Here is a 20,172-nt window from a genome sequence, read left to right on the forward strand (position 1 = left end):
TATATTATTGTATACCACTGCAAAGCATCTCATATATTATTGTATACCACTGCAAAACATCTAATATATTATTGTATACCACTGCAAAGCATCTAATATATTATTGTATACCACTGCAAAGCATCTAATATATTATTGTATACCACTGCAAAGCATCTAATATATTATTGTATACCACTGCAAAGCATCTAATATATTATTGTATACCACTGCAAAGCATCTAATATATTATTGTATACCACTGCAAAGCATCTAATATATTATTGTATACCACTGCAAAGCATCTAATATATTATTGTATACCACTGCAAAGCATCTAATATATTATTGTATACCACTGCAAAGCATCTAATATATTATTGTATACCACTGCAAAGCATCTAATATATTATTGTATACCACTGCAAAGCATCTAATATATTATTGTATACCACTGCAAAGCATCTAATATATTATTGTATACCACTGCAAAGCATCTAATATATTATTGTATACCACTGCAAAGCATCTAATATATTATTGTATACCACTGCAAAGCATCTAATATATTATTGTATACCACTGCAAAGCATCTAATATATTATTGTATACCACTGCAAAGCATCTAATATATTATTGTATACCACTGCAAAGCATCTAATATATTATTGTATACCACTGCAAAGCATCTAATATATTATTGTATACCACTGCAAAGCATCTAATATATTATTGTATACCACTGCAAAGCATCTAATATATTATTGTATACCACTGCAAAGCATCTAATATATTATTGTATACCACTGCAAAGCATCTAATATATTATTGTATACCACTGCAAAGCATCTAATATATTATTGTATACCACTGCAAAGCATCTAATATATTATTGTATACCACTGCAAAGCATCTGATATATTATTGTATACCACTGCAAAGCATCTAATATATTATTGTATACCACTGCAAAGCATCTAATATATTATTGTATACCACTGCAAAGCATCTAATATATTATTGTATACCACTGCAAAGCATCTAATATATTATTGTATACCACTGCAAAGCATCTAATATATTATTGTATACCACTGCAAAGCATCTAATATATTATTGTATACCACTGCAAAGCATCTAATATATTATTGTATACCACTGCAAAGCATCTAATATATTATTGTATACCACTGCAAAGCATCTAATATATTATTGTATACCACTGCAAAGCATCTAATATATTATTGTATACCACTGCAAAGCATCTAATATATTATTGTATACCACTGCAAAGCATCTAATATATTATTGTATACCACTGCAAAGCATCTAATATATTATTGTATACCACTGCAAAGCATCTAATATATTATTGTATACCACTGCAAAGCATCTAATATATTATTGTATACCACTGCAAAGCATCTAATATATTATTGTATACCACTGCAAAGCATCTAATATATTATTGTATACCACTGCAAAGCATCTAATATATTATTGTATACCACTGCAAAGCATCTAATATATTATTGTATACCACTGCAAAGCATCTAATATATTATTGTATACCACTGCAAAGCATCTAATATATTATTGTATACCACTGCAAAGCATCTAATATATTATTGTATACCACTGCAAAGCATCTAATATATTATTGTATACCACTGCAAAGCATCTAATATATTATTGTATACCACTGCAAAGCATCTAATATATTATTGTATACCACTGCAAAGCATCTAATATATTATTGTATACCACTGCAAAGCATCTAATATATTATTGTATACCACTGCAAAGCATCTAATATACCATTGTATACCACTGCAAAGCATCTAATATATTATTGTATACCACTGCAAAGCATCTAATATATTATTGTATACCACTGCAAAGCATCTAATATATTATTGTATACCACTGCAAAGCATCTAATATATTATTGTATACCACTGCAAAGCATCTAATATATTATTGTATACCACTGCAAAGCATCTAATATATTATTGTATACCACTGCAAAGCATCTAATATATTATTGTATACCACTGCAAAGCATCTAATATATTATTGTATACCACTGCAAAGCATCTAATATATTATTGTATACCACTGCAAAGCATCTAATATATTATTGTATACCACTGCAAAGCATCTAATATATTATTGTATACCACTGCAAAGCATCTAATATATTATTGTATACCACTGCAAAGCATCTAATATATTATTGTATACCACTGCAAAGCATCTAATATATTATTGTATACCACTGCAAAGCATCTAATATATTATTGTATACCACTGCAAAGCATCTAATATATTATTGTATACCACTGCAAAGCATCTAATATATTATTGTATACCACTGCAAAGCATCTAATATATTATTGTATACCACTGCAAAGCATCTAATATATTATTGTATACCACTGCAAAGCATCTAATATATTATTGTATACCACTGCAAAGCATCTAATATATTATTGTATACCACTGCAAAGCATCTAATATATTATTGTATACCACTGCAAAGCATCTAATATATTATTGTATACCACTGCAAAGCATCTAATATATTATTGTATACCACTGCAAAGCATCTAATATATTATTGTATACCACTGCAAAGCATCTAATATATTATTGTATACCACTGCAAAGCATCTAATATATTATTGTATACCACTGCAAAGCATCTAATATATTATTGTATACCACTGCAAAGCATCTAATATATTATTGTATACCACTGCAAAGCATCTAATATATTATTGTATACCACTGCAAAGCATCTAATATATTATTGTATACCACTGCAAAGCATCTAATATATTATTGTATACCACTGCAAAGCATCTCATATATTATTGTATACCACTGCAATGCATCTAATATATTATTGTATACCACTGCAAAGCATCTCATATATTATTGTATACCACTGCAATGCATCTAATATATTATTGTATACCACTGCAAAGCATCTCATATATTATTGTATACCACTGCAAAGCATCTAATATATTATTGTATACCACTGCAATGCTTCGTTTAAGTATTGTACACCAGAGGAAGACATTAACATTATGATAAGTTTCATAATTTCTTACACTTCGGGGAAAAGACCTACTTCTGGTTATCTAACTCCTGAGGCATTTGGTAACAGAAATATAGTTTCGATCCCTCCGGATGCAATGGATAAACGGACCTACCAGAGCTGGTTTCCTCACCGGACAAACATAATTACCAAAGGTTTCGTCATTCCAGATGTACTGGATCAACAGAACCGTACGTTTCGTTACAATCATACATTTAATGCATGTTATCACAACACTCATTAATGTTTCGGGTAACTAAAATACTACAGGTCTCTTAGCTCGCCCCTGCTGCACCGTACACAGAAGTACGATTTGTTTCCTTAATCCTGATCATTGGGCCACAGAGCTACCATCCATATACATATGTTTTCATATCTCTTTATGTACTGGATAAACAGAACTACCAGAGGTTGCCTCACTACTGCTGTAGAAAATGAATACAATCAATACCTTTCTTCACTTAATCAAGACAAAGGATAAACACAAGTAGGCCTAACCTGTTGTGCTATTACAGGTATTACCTTCCGAATCTTTGCAAGTTGTTTTTAAAATGGAAATTTCTTGCGACGCCTTGGCTGGATCTACATAGCAGCGCCTTAAATTCTCTGTTGTTTCATAACATAAATTACCATAGCAACCTGTTGTTTTATAACATGAATTACCATAGCAACCTGTTGTTTTATGGGAATAGTTATAGAGCGACGCATTACCTGTTGTTTTATAGCATAAATTACCATAGCAACCTGTTGTTTTATAACATGAATTACCATAGCAACCTGTTGTTTTATGGGAATAGTTATATAGCGACGCATTATCTGTTGTTTTATAGTAAGAGTTACTTAGCGACGCCTTACCTGTCAGAAGTTACCTAGCTACGCATTATCTGATGTGCAACAACAGGAGTTACCTAGCTACGCATTATCTGATGTGCAACAACAGGAGTTACCTAGCTACGACTTTCCACCAGGTGTTTTATTTATTACTTGGGCATGTCTGAATTTCGTGATTTATCACTAACAGTCATGGCCTACTGGAAAACCTCAAACTGTCACTAACACACTGGATGATACGCTCCGTGATTTTGAAAGAAGCCATTTCACGTTACATTTTTTCAAAGTGCCAAATCTACTGTAAAACATCTTATCGTTATATCTTTATCACTTTGTATAGAATCTGCGTCCACTTTTTGCCGGTATAATGTGGAGTTATACTGGATTACGTGTATTTATTCAGAACATCTCTATTTTGAACATATTTTTATTTTCTCAGACAGGAGTAAGAGAGGAATGCGAAGATGGGGATGGCTACAATCTTTTAATTTAAGGCACGTTCACATAACTGGAGCCCCTATAGGCTATGTTTATTGGTTTGTCTGGGATTTACCGTCCTCCGTGCTAGAGATACACCACAGAACCGAAGTAGCTGATAGAATATATAGAGGATATTTAATGGTGTCTTAATTTTATTTGAAAAATATCAAAAATATTAGCAACACGAGTGAAATATATTTGTTATTACTGAAGACACCATTACATTTTCTATTTATTACATTTTTAAAGCATAAAACATATTTTTTAACATCATTTTGACTTTCCATTTTTGGCCCCAGCATCGCCAACGAGTCTTAGAAAGAGGAACAAGTTCTATGGTGCAGTGTAGTCAATGTTTGGTACAGATATCTCACCAAATTATAGGTGTAATCACACGTCCGACGTTCTGAAACATGTTAAAGGTTAAGCTGTTTACTTTGCTTCCGAAAGTATTTATATTTCCAAACATATAAATTGCTAACACACTCCCTACTAAACTCATGACGAGAAATATATCTTATCCATTTATTTTGAATAATTTGAAGCCGATTCTTAATTTTCTTAATTTTACGGTCCCTGCAGGTAGGGCGTAATAGTTGTACCTGCTGCCCCCATTGCATGATCGTAATCTTGAGGCGACTAAATTTGGGATCTCTTCTTTTCTCTTCTTTCTAAACAATTTTCTTCTTCCTAATGTCTCCCTTGACAATGCCTCACTTTTGGCCTTTAGTTGAGCGTTCGCCACTGTGAGGAAGGCTTTGGGTTCTGTCCCCTGGCCGAGACATACCAGAGTCTGTAAAAATGGTAGTTTCTACTCCTGCTTAACGCGCAATAATTTAGGAGTGGGACGACTGGTTTGCCCGTTGTCAGTATAATGTGACTGGGTGGGGTGTCCTGTTGGATGTCTAAGGCAGTATGTTTCAGTGAGGTAGCACTATAACGTCGGCACCAGTTCCACACTATCATAAGGAGACAAACACGAACATATCGCAGCCTCCCAAAACACAAACGCATACACTACCCGCATGCATCATGCACACAAGGGAGGCCGTCCTTAAATGACCATGGCTGTTGATACCTACTTACTTACTTACTTACTGTCTATTACGCCCGGTGGTGTTTAGGGCAGCAACAAAGTACCTCCACAGCTGTCGATCTTTTGCTAAACGCTCGATAGCTGTGATCCATGTCACTGAGCTCTGTTTCCACCGTGCGTCGCTATGTGGTTTTTGGGCGACCTCTCTTCCGTTTACCTTCAGGAGTTCAGTGTACTGCGACCTTTGTGATGGAGTCACCTTCCCTCCTTAACACATGTCCAATCCACCTCCAGCGTCTCTTCCTGATGATGTCTCTCATACTCTCCTTGTTGCACTGTCTCAGCAATTCATCATTGGAGATAACTCTTGGCCAGTCTGGTTGTGGCAACTGTTGACAATTTTGACAAGTCTTCCTCTGTCATCGCCAACATACCGAACCCTATACAAGTGTTGATAGCACCCAGCTTTGGTATATACTCAGCAATGGCTGTTGATAGGACGTTAAAAATACTAAACCAAACCAGACAGCAATTATCATAATTGTTCTGCGAGAGTAAATGGTAAAGAATGCACTGTGCAGCCGATCATATCTGACAATTAATTGACTCAGAACTTATCGCAGAAACTATTATTTATGTAAAAATATCATTGCACTTGTATAATGAAACTTTACAATGAGACGTATGTTGTTTTGTGTCCCAAAATCTCGGACTGCGACCTACGTTAACCGGTGGTCAGGAAGGGTTTCGGCCACGTTGGGGAATACCTATTCATCTGCTACCAGGAAGTAAAAATAAAATGGCTAAATTCAAGGAAGATATAAAGACCCATCTTTTTACGTCTGCATTTTAGGCTTTTTTGCGCAGACGCCATGTATACACCACCCTATATATCTACAGTGAACCCCACTTACTCGAACTCGCATAACTCGAATACCCCCTATTCGTCGAATAATTTGCTTGGTCCCGACCGTATTCTTATATATTCTTTGTACATTTGCTCGAATACCTCGTATTCCTCCAATTCTGATCTATCTCCGATCACTTAAAACCATGGTATTCTACATTTCCATTCGTGTATACATTTATATGCATTTTGCGATAAATATCTTGCTACCTAATGTATAATGCTGATTTTGTATAACTGTCACTGTACAAATACTGTTATTAATGTGCTGTAAAGCGCCTTAGAGTAATTTTGAAGTGATAAAGGACGCTATACAAATGTTTTATATAAATATTATAACAACGGTCCTAGAACGCTGCCTTGGGTAACACCATCTAATATATTCTGTACATTTAATAGCTTATTATGGTCGAGAGCTTGTAAGTCACACTGCGTGAAATCAGAATTTTATGAGCTGTATCAGCCAGAGCACTTTATAAACACAACGTATTTATTCTTAACAAAGTGTTTCATGGTCAAAGGTATCGAAAGCCGTCCGAAAATCAGGCACAGTCATTCCCAGTATACAATCTCCACCTAGTGTAAGGAACAACAACTCTGGGTAAAGATTGTCCCTGTATAGTAACCTTCTGCAGTCTGATAGTCGGACAGGCAACCGTACACAATTAATGTAATCTGGATAATAATTCTCCCAAACAGAAATGTTATATTTAATACGGGTATATTCAAGATATTTGTATTTCCATAGACATTATGAAACTTTGAATGGTGGTTGGAGGTAAAAAAAATCCTGAGCAATCGCCGGGATAATATCTGTCCCTGCTTCAGAGACGGTCAGTTTTACCGTTACGCTACCGCTAAAGATACTTTTGATCTAGTCTTCTTGTGTTATTCACAAGGAGGTGCACACCGACCCTTCAATTTTGTCATGGCATATTCAAGGGGTGCAGAGAACGTTAGTGAACTTAGCACCTGGACTATCAAGATGCTGCATACTTGACTATATTCCTTCTATTCAGTTCCTATCTTTCTTCGTCTGGTGGATGACTGAATCACTCGGTGGTAAAGCTGACGTAAAACCAACAAACACCTAAATAAGGTAAGTGCACAACCGACAATGGACAGGTAAACATCACTCAGCGAACAGTCACAAAGAATCGAACAGTTTGAATGAACGGAAGGAATATACCGATGAGTCTAAAGACTCAAGGTACAGGCGAGGCTAGTACATGGGGTATGAGGCAGTGGATATAGTATAGGGTACTTCGATGGATATTTCTTCGTAATGATTTGATGGGTGAGGTCCACCTGTCCATTGTGGTGGTGTACTGACCTCGTCCAGGTCGGAGGCACTTCATTTAGGCGGAGGTTCATTCGTACATGAAGCTACCTCCCCTTAATATAGATTTGGATATAAATGTAGAGCTACTGGACAGGAGTCCAGGAAACCGGACCAATCGCTAGGCTGATACCTGCCCCGAAGGTGAGCGTAACGCCTGGATATCGAGGATGGGTACATGTTACGGTAGTGATACAGTGAGCCTTAACATCCACCTGTTTATGTCTGTATTTTAGAGTCTTTAGCGGAAACGTAATTATCATGTCACCGTATATACAAACGATGATGAATGACTTTCATGCTAAATGCATAATGTGAATTTATTTGTCACATATGTTGTTATAAATGCTTCTGAAACCCTAGAGCTATCATACTACATGTAATGTGCCTTGGAGTTATTTTGTAAATTAAATAGTTGCATATTATTATCATAAAATATGCGGCAATGTGCTTCCTGTTTGTATTTTATGCTGGGGTGCGTCTACTCCCATTATACTTAAGTCTATTGACAACGAGTTATTTACATAATCTTTTAATCTTCTATAAACTTTACTCGATGAGTACTTTTCTGAAGTTCTTCATTTTTTCTCCAAAATCTACCATGAATAATACCGCGTTGTAAATATTATTATTATACCTCATCTCATGTCTAAATGTATGATACTGGTCATGTGACGGGACAAGAAAACATAATGTCGTCCTCACGCGCTCGAGTTTACCCTATCATATTTCCCCTAATCGGAGCCTCTCCAGAAAAATTGTCTAGAACTACCACAACCTAGTTCCGACTATTTTTTTCGGCGGAATAAAGCTTATTTTGCCCTTACAGTAGGGAGGCACGGTAGTCTAGTGGTAGGACGCCGGGCTCGTGAAGGAAGGGTCATGGCACGGAGACCCATCTTATCTTTAAGCAAGATACTTTACTCCGCTTGTTCCAGTCTACTCAGCTGTAAATGAGTACGTGGTTGGGCGGTGCTAGAACTGTTGAATGCTAGCTGTGAGCGCCGAAATTGCAGCACCGGCTGTATGCTCCCCAGTGAGTTAAGAAAGATATTGGCTGGTTGCAAAGGCCCTATAACCACGGATGATAATTTGTGAACCGCTTTGAGACGACCTACGAACTAGGTTGTGATAAAGCAGTATATAAGAATCTCTAATTATTATTATTATTAATGACAGGTTTTTTTTCCAAATTTGTAACAATGCAAATATATCAAACATAAACATTATTCCTCTCATACATTACAATTCATTCATTAAATATTTATTTATAATAAACTGCATATTTCCAGGTATAATTAATAATTAATTATGTTTATGTCCAATTAAATTACAGCTAAATTATGTCTGTTATATAAAAGCATTGTTTAGAGGTGATAGAAAAGAGGTTAGAGCAGGTCCTAGAGGTATAGAAGGGAAAGTAAGACTAGAGAGAGAAAAAAATGAGGGGGTGGGGGGTGGAGATTGAGAAACTGAGAAGCTATATAGATGTGTCGGAAAGTTCAAGGAGTGTTACATATAAGTATTTGTAAGTACATGTTTATATAAGAAAACTCTATAGTTATATGTTCATATTTTGGCAAAGACAGGGTTTAAGCAAAATTAATTAGACTTTCCCATTTTTTCCATTCAGTATTGAATTTCAATAAAAAAAAAATCACTTTTATTAAAAGCAATATATCTCTGAATAAAATATGTGTCCTTGATAAGGTTCTTAAACGCAGCTACTGACATTGACATTTGTAAGCATCTCGATTTATAAATATATTGTTTTATAATTAAAATTATGGTATTATCTACCCTACTACTAATACTATGTTGATTAAATAAACCGAAAATGAAGGTTTCCTTGTTAAAACCAAATGGGATTAACAATGCATCAAGAAGGAACTCAAAATTTTGTAGAAATTCTTGTACTTTCTCACATTCCCATAGTGTGTGAATTATTGTCTCTATTTCAGTCTTACATTGAAAACAAAGAGCACTATCGGTAAGAGCTGCTTTAACTAGATAAGAGTTTGTTGTTAAAATGTGTTTATTTATTCTGTATTGAAGCCAATTGTAATTTTGAATTTCTAGTTACTGTAAAAGGAATCATACATATCAATTTCCATGTGTCATCATCGAATACAAACAATTCATTCCATTTGTTATTCCCAGTGGATATGGTACCATTCTGGCACAACAACTTATACAAATCTTGAGTTCCTTTTTTATGCCTCATAAATATTTCTAAATTTAAGGATATGTATGGATTACTAATCAAAGTATTTAAAGTATCATCATTGGACATGTAGTTTTTTTTATAGTATTAATAATACCTTGATATGTAAGAAAGTTAGTTTTTACATCAAATTTTTATGAAAATTCTATAAAACTATAGAAAATACCAGAGTTATTATCTTTAATAAGTCATTTATAATTATAACACCCTTTTCAAACCATTGCTTATAAAATAAACAGTTGTTTCTCCTCCATTAATCATGGTCCACTCGGTCTTCGCCCTCGTGAATCCTGATTAAACTTTGAGAAACAAATAATAGATCCCGGTATTTGCAAAAAAAATATCAAAATACGGAAGGTATGTGATAAAAGCAAGACCACACACTTGTGTTTTTCTAACGAATCAAAAAGCACTCATTTATTGCGCGGACGTATATATTCACTCGTGCGCTCCGCGCACTCGTGAATGTATTCGTCCGCGCAATAAAGTCGTGCTTTCTGATTCGTTAGAAAAACACAAGTGTGTGGTTTTGTATATTTATTGTAAGGTCTTGCGTAATGTGGATATTTGGTGTAGAATTTGAAGATTATGACAAATTTCTTTAAGGAGTATTTCTTTAAAAACAAAACCACATCATCCGTGTTCAAGCTTACATACGAACATCTGAAATGTCATTTCCCCAAACATTAACTTGTGATAGGTGTTGTTATTGTATACTGCAACATTATTGAATGTAAAATCTTGGTAACGTTAATGTGGAGACACCAAGTGCTTAGCCCTTTTCCAGTTAGAATGAGAATATCTGTTAATGCAATGCATCATCAAAACCTAAAATCTAATTTAGAAAACATAGAAATAATTTGACTTTTGTATTTTTCTTAGCCTTGTTATACCGTACGCCTTTCTTAAAAGAAAACTTTAAAAACATGAGAGTTCCTGCGGTTTGGTATATGCGGCGGTATTTCAGCTATTAAAAACCCCATATCTGATGAAAGCATTTTTTATTTGATCAAAAGATATCTTTTAGTTCTTTAAACTCATAATTTTATTCATAACTGGAGACACTGACTTGGTTCAGTAGCTATCACAACTAGTGCAAACCCGTTACTCTAAGGATATACACTATCGCATTGTGAAAGTAACGCTGGCTTGGTTCAGTAGCTATCACAACTAGTGCAACCCCGTTACTCTCAAGGATATACACTATCGCAATGTGAGAGTACCACCGGCTTGGTTCAGCGGCTATCACAACTAGTGCAACCCCGTTACTCTCAAGGATATACACTATCGCAATGTGAGAGTACCACCGGCTTGGTTCAGCGGCTATCCCAACTAGTGCAACCCCGTTACTCTCAAGGATATACACTATCGCAATGTGAGAGTACCACTGGCTTGGTTCAGCGGCTATCTCAACTAGTGCAACCCCGTTACTCTCAAGGATATACACTATCGCAATGTGAGAGTACCACCGGCTTGGTTCAGCGGCTATCCCAACTAGTGCAACCCCGTTACTCTCAAGGATATACACTATCGCAATGTGAGAGTACCACTGGCCTGGTTCAGCGGCTATCACAACTAGTGCAAACCCGTTTCTCTAAAGGATATACACTATCACAATGTGAAAGTAACACTGGCTTGGTTCAGTAGCTATCACAACTAGTGCAAACCCGTTACTCTAAAGGATATACCCAATCACAATGTGAAAGTAACGCTGGCTTGGTTCAGCGGCTATCACAACTAGTGCAAACCCATTAACCCCAAGGATATACACTATCACAATGTGAAAGTAACGCTGGCGTGGTTCAGCGGCTATCACAACTAGTGCAAACCCGTTACTCTAAAGGATATACACTATCACAATGTGAAAGTAACGCTGGCTTGGTTCAGTAGCTATCACAACTAGTTCAACCCCGTTACTCTCAAGGATATGCACGATCACAATGTGAAAGTAACGCTGGCTTGGTTCAGTAGCTATCACACCTAGTGCAAACCCGTTACTCTAAAGGAAATACACTATCACGATGTGAAAATAACGCTGGCTTGGTTCAGCGGCTATCACAACTAGTGCAAACCCGTTACTCTCAAGGATATACACTATTGCAATGTGAAAGTAACGCTGGCTTGGTTCAGTAGCTATCGCAACTAGTGCAACCCCGTTACTCTCAAGGATATACACTATCACAATGTGAAAGTAACGCTGGCTTGGTTCAGCGGCTATCACAACTAGTGCAAACCCGTTACTCTAAAGGATATACACTATCACAATGTGAAAGTAACACTGGCTTTGTTCAGTAGCTATCACAACTAGTGCAACCCCGTTGTTTTTAACGATATATCAAAACTGGTAAAACGTATATATATTAATTTGAAATGGGTAGCTACATCATACACCATGACTGCATATATCTGTCTTTTGTCATGAACGGTCTATCATTAATTTTACGTTCGTCAGAGTATACATCAACGCTGTAATATAACATATGGTAGACAGCATCGACGTGGTAGTATTAGGGTTAGAATTTCCATAAAGGATCTTTATAAATACACCACCTAGTAACTATAAACGGTCGTCTTTCATTTTTCTAAATATTATCAATGTGCTTGTTATACCTTCTTAAAATGTCATTAAGCTATTTTAAATATAAGATGCCTTGTAGAATCTATGTTGCTACATATTTGTCTATGTATCTTTTAAAAGATAACTTATATATTATAAGTTTTTGATGTATATTACATAAATTATTATATACATGATTCTAATTGCATCCAATTGTTCCTTGAATACTAGTAAATGTTGAATCGATTTGCTATATGAGAGGAATACATATGTAGGTGTTGTAATTGGATATTGGTTAATTAACATAAAGAAAACTCCATAATTTCGATAACTAGTGCCTGACCCGTTTACATTCAGATTTAAAAAAAAATTGAAATGCATCATGAATACTTAAAATTCAAATCGTATATATGTATTTTCCTTCAAATACCATTTCAGCTCGTTAATAATTTGACGTCATCTGTTTTGTTATTGAAATTTTTTACCACATACTCAGCAGTACCGCATTTCCATCAGAATTGACAGGTTGAATTAAGCACGACAGGAAAGGAATATATGACAACAACTTTTATTAATTAAATATAAACTTGATTTGTTTTTCAATAATTATAAAACAATTGGTTTCAACTTGTATTAATCAATCTTGTTGGCCAGGATGTTAGCGGGGTGGGGTAGAGGAGGGTTATAAACTAAACTTATTTTAACAATAGTATGTACACCAGAGGATATTTATAAACGATTAACATTTAGATAATAACACGTGAAACAGAAGCTTACAAGTTATATTGTTTTGATCATAACAGTATCTAATCAGTTAAGTTATAAAGTATATTTGGATTGTACCAGAGGGTTATATGGTAATTTCAGATTATATGTAAAATAATAAAGCATATTAAGATAATAATAGAAGCATAATTGTAAAAACAAAACCTGTTTGGATAACAGGAGATTTTATGTAAGAGTATAACACATGTTTGGATAAAATAGGAGACTATATGTAAAAGCATAAAACATATTAAGATAATGAAACAAACATATTTGTAAAAGAGAAATAAATTATATCATAATGATAGGAACTTACATATAAAAAGTATAACACATATTTGTATAAAACTGGAAACATAATGATACAACTTATATGTAAGATAAAAACCTTTTTAGAGATAAATCGGAGCTTATATGTAAAACTACATGTATAAAACATATTTGGATAATAACTGGGGCTTATATGTAAAACAATAAAAGCCTATTTAGATTGTGATAGAAGTTTATATACAAAACTATAAAATGTATTTTCGTTTATCAAGGAGCTTGTATGTAAAAAGCATAAAGCGTATTTGGATAATACCAGAAGCTTATATTATAAAAAAACATTTTCGCATACCAGGGAGCTGGTATATAAAAGTAAACAAAACGTATTCTGATAATAACAATACCCTATATAAAAAAAACCACCACAAAACCCTTTTAGATAATAATAGGATCTTATATGTAAAAATATAATACATATTGTCGTATGTAAAAACATAGCTAACATAAAAACTAAAAATATATTTTCTTATAAAAAACCCCGCTTGTATGTAAAACTTTTAAACAACCCTAGATAAAAAACAGGAGCGTATATATGAAAATAAAAAAACATATTCTGATAATAACAGGAGCGTATATGTGAAAATAAAAAAAACATATTCTGATAATAACAGGAGCGTATATGTGTAAAAAAAAAAAAACATATTCTGATAATAACAGGAGCGTATATGTGAAAATAAAAAAAACATATTCTGATAATAACAGGAGCGTATATGTGAAAAAAAAAAAAAACATATTCTGATAATAACAGGAGCGTATATGTGAAAAAAAAAAAACATATTCTGATAATAACAGGAGCGTATATGTGAAAATAAAAAAAACATATTCTGATAATAACAGGAGCGTATATGTGAAAATAAAAAAAAACCTATTCTGATAATAACAGGAGCGTATATGTAAACATAAAAAAAACATATTCTGATAATAACAGGAGCGTATATGTGAAAATAAAAAAAAACCTATTCTGATAATAACAGGAGCGTATATGTAAACATAAAAAAAACATATTCTGATAATAACAGGAGCGTATATGTGAAAATGAAAAAAACCTATTCTGATAATAACAGGAGCGTATATGTGAAAATAAAAAAAAATATATTCTGATAATAACAGGAGCGTATATGTGAACATAAAAAAAAACATATTCTGAGAATAAGAGGAACGTATATGTAAACAAAAAAAAAACATATTCTGATAATAACAGGAGCGTATATGTGAAAATAAAAAAAAAATATATTCTGATAATAACAGGAGCGTATATGTGAACATAAAAAAAAACATATTCTGAGAATAAGAGGAACGTATATGTAAACATAAAAAAAACATATTCTGATAATAACAGGAGCGTATATGTGAAAATAAAAATCATATTTGGATAATAACTGGAGCTTAGATGTAAAAATAGATTTGGATAATAATAGCAGCTTATATGTAAAACTATCAAACATTTGTTCGTATATATAGGAACTTATATGTAAAAGTATAAAACATATTACGAGAATAACAGGAGGTTATATATAAAAGTATAAATCATCTCTGGTTAATAACAGGAGGTTATATATAAAAGTATAAATCATATCTGGTTAATAACACTAGGTTATATATAAAAGTATAAATCATCTGGTTGATAATAGGAGGTTATATATAAATGTGTAACACATATCTGGTTAATAACAGGATGTTATCTATAAAAGTGTAACATATATCTGGTTAATAACAGGAGGTTATCTAAAAAATGTAACACATATCTGGTTAATAACAGGAGGATATATATAAAAATACAAAACATAAACACATTTGCATAATGTTAGGAGCTGATATGTAAAAGAAGAAAAACCTATATCTCATATGTTAAACCACGGACTAGTCTAATTCCGTGGTTAAACTATGAAGTAGATTTAGACAATAATAAATGCTTTGCCTTGTATGGAAAAGTAAATAACATATTTGGATAATGACAGGAGCTGATATGATATGTCATAGAGATCAGTAAATAACAGTAGTTGTTTATACGTCAGGATATCAGTAAACAAATTTAGTTAATAACAAGAGGTTATACGTTAGAGGATACAACTGAATTCACTGCGTGTATACGTAACAGGTCAGCTGGAAAACATGTCTTAGGGCGACACAAACCTGGCCTAAATATCTCGTTAATGATTTACCTGTCTAGCTAGCTGGTGTACACATTTAACTGTTGAATTAAAGCTTGTGTTGTCTTGTTAGAACAATCGGTGTTCTTTTTCACAATACGGTCGAATTTGGTAACATTCCTGAGTTGATAGGCGTGGTAGACAATTCCAGGGACGATGGACTCGGATCACTTTAAATATCCCTGACACACTTGACTGATTCTAGTTTCATTCTATGAGTATTAAAGCCGTCACAGCACGGTTGTCGTCCCAGTAGTCAATTTTGACACTTACCTGTTCAGGTGAGAGTTCCGGTGTTTTAAGTGAAGACTGTGATATAAAAATCCCGAGGGTGAGGATATTTAGTAAGACATCGACCGGGGGAGAGGATTATCTATTTAGGACACACTAACCAGAGGAAAGATTCACAATGGAAGATACATCAAGTAGAGTGAGTAACACCTTTACCTAGTACTTAAATGTGTATACAGTCTACCTGTATGCGTTGTCACCTGTATCACAAATAGGTGAACTGGGGTGTATATCGGGTAGGGTGGACAGTTTATTGAGTATGCACAATTGTGATCATATCAGCTCTAAAGGTATTTGTGTTATCGGGCGGGTGAGACTATTTAGGAGGATGAGTGAGAAAGGACACGGGAAGGGTGAGCTACATATGTCTTCAACATCATATAGTGATGAGATATGATTTTGGAGAAGGAGAGCTAAATCATGAAATTATATTCCAGAGTTGTTGGGCGGCTTATTGTACGTTTGTGTATAAATACAAAGATGAAAAAGAGATATAGAGGTTGAAGTGGGGTTATGGTGGCGAGTGTTAGATGATAGGATGAGAGGATACTGAGGAGATGAGGCGATGATAGGGCGGTGATGAAGGATGCGATGAGGAGATGATGACATGAAAAGATGAGGAGATGATTTGATTATGAGATGAACGTCCTTAAATGAACAAACGCAAAACACTAACAAACCAAGCCAATCTACTATTTCTATGGACTAGCCGTTTGACAAACGTATCTAAATTGACCTTAGTTATATATCAAGTAGGAGGAGAAAGTCAGGTATGTGACGTACGTATGTTTGTAAGAGATTGACACATGTTGATATTAGGACCACGTCATTGTTGGGCTACACTACCTACTGTGTACTCTAGACTGTGTTTATAGAGGATTATCACCATTCGACCACTTTCCTGGTGTTGTGGCGGCTTATGCCATTGGCCAATATTTGCATGCTGTTGTTTGATAAAACTGGATTGTAATATTGGTCACATTTATCAAGTTTATTGACAGTTGGTCGTTGGTCACTATTTCTAACTAGATAAGTGACAGTTGGCCGTTGGTCACATTTATCAAGTTTATTGACAGTTGGTCGCTGGTCACTATTTCTAACTAGATAAGTGACAGTTGGCCGTTGGTCACTATTTCTAACTAGTTTAGTGACAGTTGGCCGTTGGTCACTATTTCTAACTAGTTTAGTGACAGTTGGCAGTTGGTCACTATTTCTAACTAGATAAGTGACAGTTGGCAGTTGGTCACTATTTCTAACTAGTTTAGTGACAGTTGGCCGTTTGTCACTATTTCTAACTAGTTTAGTGACAGTTGGCCGTTGGTCACTATTTCTAACTCTTTGTCACTCTATGTCCTAGTTAATTGATAGATAGTTGATCGTTGATTTGATTCTGCTTAATTTGGAAGTAACAACTTTATTTCTCCCTCTGTCTCTGTTGATATTTCGTCACTTCCTCTTTGTTTTTGTCTCTGAGTTTTGATTTTGTCTTTGTCTATTGACAATATGATAAAGTTTCACCGAATTTACTAAAAGTGATTTTGTTTATAACTAGATATTGTAGGACAATGACTTATCAGGCCAGGTTGACGTGTTATTGGTACCTGGTTCCTCTTCATTGTTACGATTCTTATATTGGACTTAAGCTAAAGGTACTAACGACTGCCATAGTTACCACCTTGAAGCAGCAAAAAGGATTTTGCTGCCTTTGAGAAACTTCCTTTGTCAAGTTATGTATCTTTCAAGGTTCACTGATTTTCCATACGCATGAAAACTCATTTCGATGTTGCGCATTTATAATTCCTGGGTGGCGTTATTGGTAAATTGTGGACTTGGAATACAAAGGTCCCGAGTTTGACCCCTGCCATTTCAAGCATTCAAATATTGAACAAATATCATTCTGTAAATTGCACAACATGTATTTTATGAAATATTTACTTTTTTGAAAAGGATCAACAAATACTTCACAACGTCAATGATAAAGTTTAGCTTGGTTGTACCATTTACCTCTATCCATACAATTTCACAGGTAAGTTTGTGATAAAAGGGAGGTAGCAAAAGTCGCTACTGTAAGTTAGAATTATGTCTTTTACCCAGTAATGAACATGTTCACATTGACGTGTTTACAGAGTGATGTTCTATATCCGTAACACACGACCACTGTTATACTGTTAGTAACACGTAGCGAGCGTAAAGAAGTGTATCGGGTTATATTTATAGGGGACATTATGACGTGATAAGTTAGCGAGAAGAAATCTGAGTATTAAGTACCATTCTTTATAATGCTCTATTGACGACCCGAGCCATACATCACCACACGTGATCCCACAGCCGACAACGTCTTACAAATGTCTGCATCACATCGGAACATAAATTACGAACTGGATTATTTCGTTCAAATTTTAATTCAAAGAGATATCTGAAACCACGAAAGACAGCTTCATGATCATTGTACATTATGTCATAAACAGGACAGTCTATTGGAAACCATTGCTTCGAATATACACCATAAATGTGTTAGTTTATATTTCATAATGTCTTTATCCACATGTTATTGGAAATAAGAGTCAACCAAATGACAAATGACGTATAGCACGTCGTATTGATAGCAAATTAAGCAATAAATTCACATCATGCAGGGCGAGATTGCTTAAAACCTAATTGAACCTAAACATATTTCGGATGAAAAGACAGCTAGCATTCTATGTGAAGCTAAATGTATCATGTCACATGTCACGTGACATTGATCACCTCTTCATCTACACGTAGTGACAATACAAATGTAGCGGAACTGGACTGGGTCGATCGTCGGCGACCACTAGGTTGCTCAATTGGTAGAGCGTCCGTCTCGAGTTCGGAGGGTCCCGAATTCGAACCCCGGTCTGGCCGTGCATTTTTTCTTCTTCTGTTACAGTGGTGTGACCAACCCTTATTTCAAGCATTTGGTGTATGCTTGGTAAGGGTATACCCGAACATGGGTTGTAAATAGTTGTTTTCGGGGTGGAGACTTAAAAAAGGAGGAAGGAATGTAGCGGAACTTGACTGGGTCGATCACCGGCGACCAGGTAGCTCAATTGGTTGAGCGTCCGTCTAAAGTTCGGAGGGTCCCGGGTTCGAACCCCTGCCTGGCCTTGCATTTTTCCTCTCCCGTTACACTAGTTTGATAACACAATAACTGCGGCAGGTTTCCTGTAGGCGTTAGTTGACAAACACTTCGAATTCATATTGCGTTACCTAATGTACCCTATCACTACGTGTATTAACTTAACCGTGGTTATGTATAGACACGATCTAGTATACAGGTAGATTTTTATAACGGATTGCGACATTAGCATTCACATAGTGGCACGAGGGGGCATGATGTAATTCTAGATCGTCAATAGAACCTTAAATAGTCGAAAATGTTTCGCTATTAAAATGCCAGCAAAACTTTATTCTTGAATAATATGTATTTAGTTCTGTTTTCTATGTAAATTATATGAGGTGATTGAGGATGTAAGAATGGGTTAAGTACGTAGACATTTTGTATAGTATTCACCCACACACACCTGATCATCAATAGAATGCATACAAATCACTGGGAACATTCCACTACGTCCTAAAAAATCAAACCAATGCATTTGTATCAGTGACATGAGCCATTTGTCATATTGAAATTACCGCAAACATTTCAAATAGCAGAATTAGTGATTTAATCCAGTCAGTGTATTCAACTCATTAGCATAATATCCGAGCAAATTTGACGGCCTGAACTATTTTACAGAAAAAATAGTGCATATTTGACGTTTGGTCTTTCACGTCCTGCACACCGTCTGTGTGTGATTTTTGTAGCTGCAATGAATTTGTGATAGAGTTATCTCCCTTCACAGACCAAACGACTGTGAAATGTCTTACAACGAGCCTGAGATAAGAAGCTACTTGTAGTTTATCTGAAAGGAAACATATGAGGAAAACCCGGGCTGAGTTAGCATTACTATGATCAATAACGACAGGAAAGGGATGGTTTAACTTCGTCGAATTTAATATTTGAACACTGAGTGACTAACATTGTTCCGTAAGTAATTAGTGAGTTAACAACGAAATATTCAAACTTCTTCCGTTTTCCTGTGGCAGACAAACTTTATTGATTTTTAATGATACTGCATAATGATACTGCATTTTTCACGCGCGTGATCCGGATATC

General features: G+C 34.9%; 1 non-coding gene across 1 annotated transcript; it reads left to right on the plus strand.

The window, feature by feature from the left end:
- The first annotated feature begins 19,048 nt into the window (after nt 1-19,048).
- On the plus strand, nt 19,049-19,121 carry Trnaf-aaa. Its single transcript has one exon. It is a non-coding gene; the product is annotated as a tRNA-Phe (tRNA).
- Nucleotides 19,122-20,172: the final 1,051 nt, after the last annotated feature.

The sequence above is a fragment of the Mizuhopecten yessoensis genome, unplaced genomic scaffold (assembly GCF_002113885.1).
Source record: "Mizuhopecten yessoensis strain PY_sf001 unplaced genomic scaffold, ASM211388v2 scaffold2401, whole genome shotgun sequence".
Classification (NCBI taxonomy): Eukaryota; Metazoa; Mollusca; class Bivalvia; order Pectinida; family Pectinidae; genus Mizuhopecten; species Mizuhopecten yessoensis.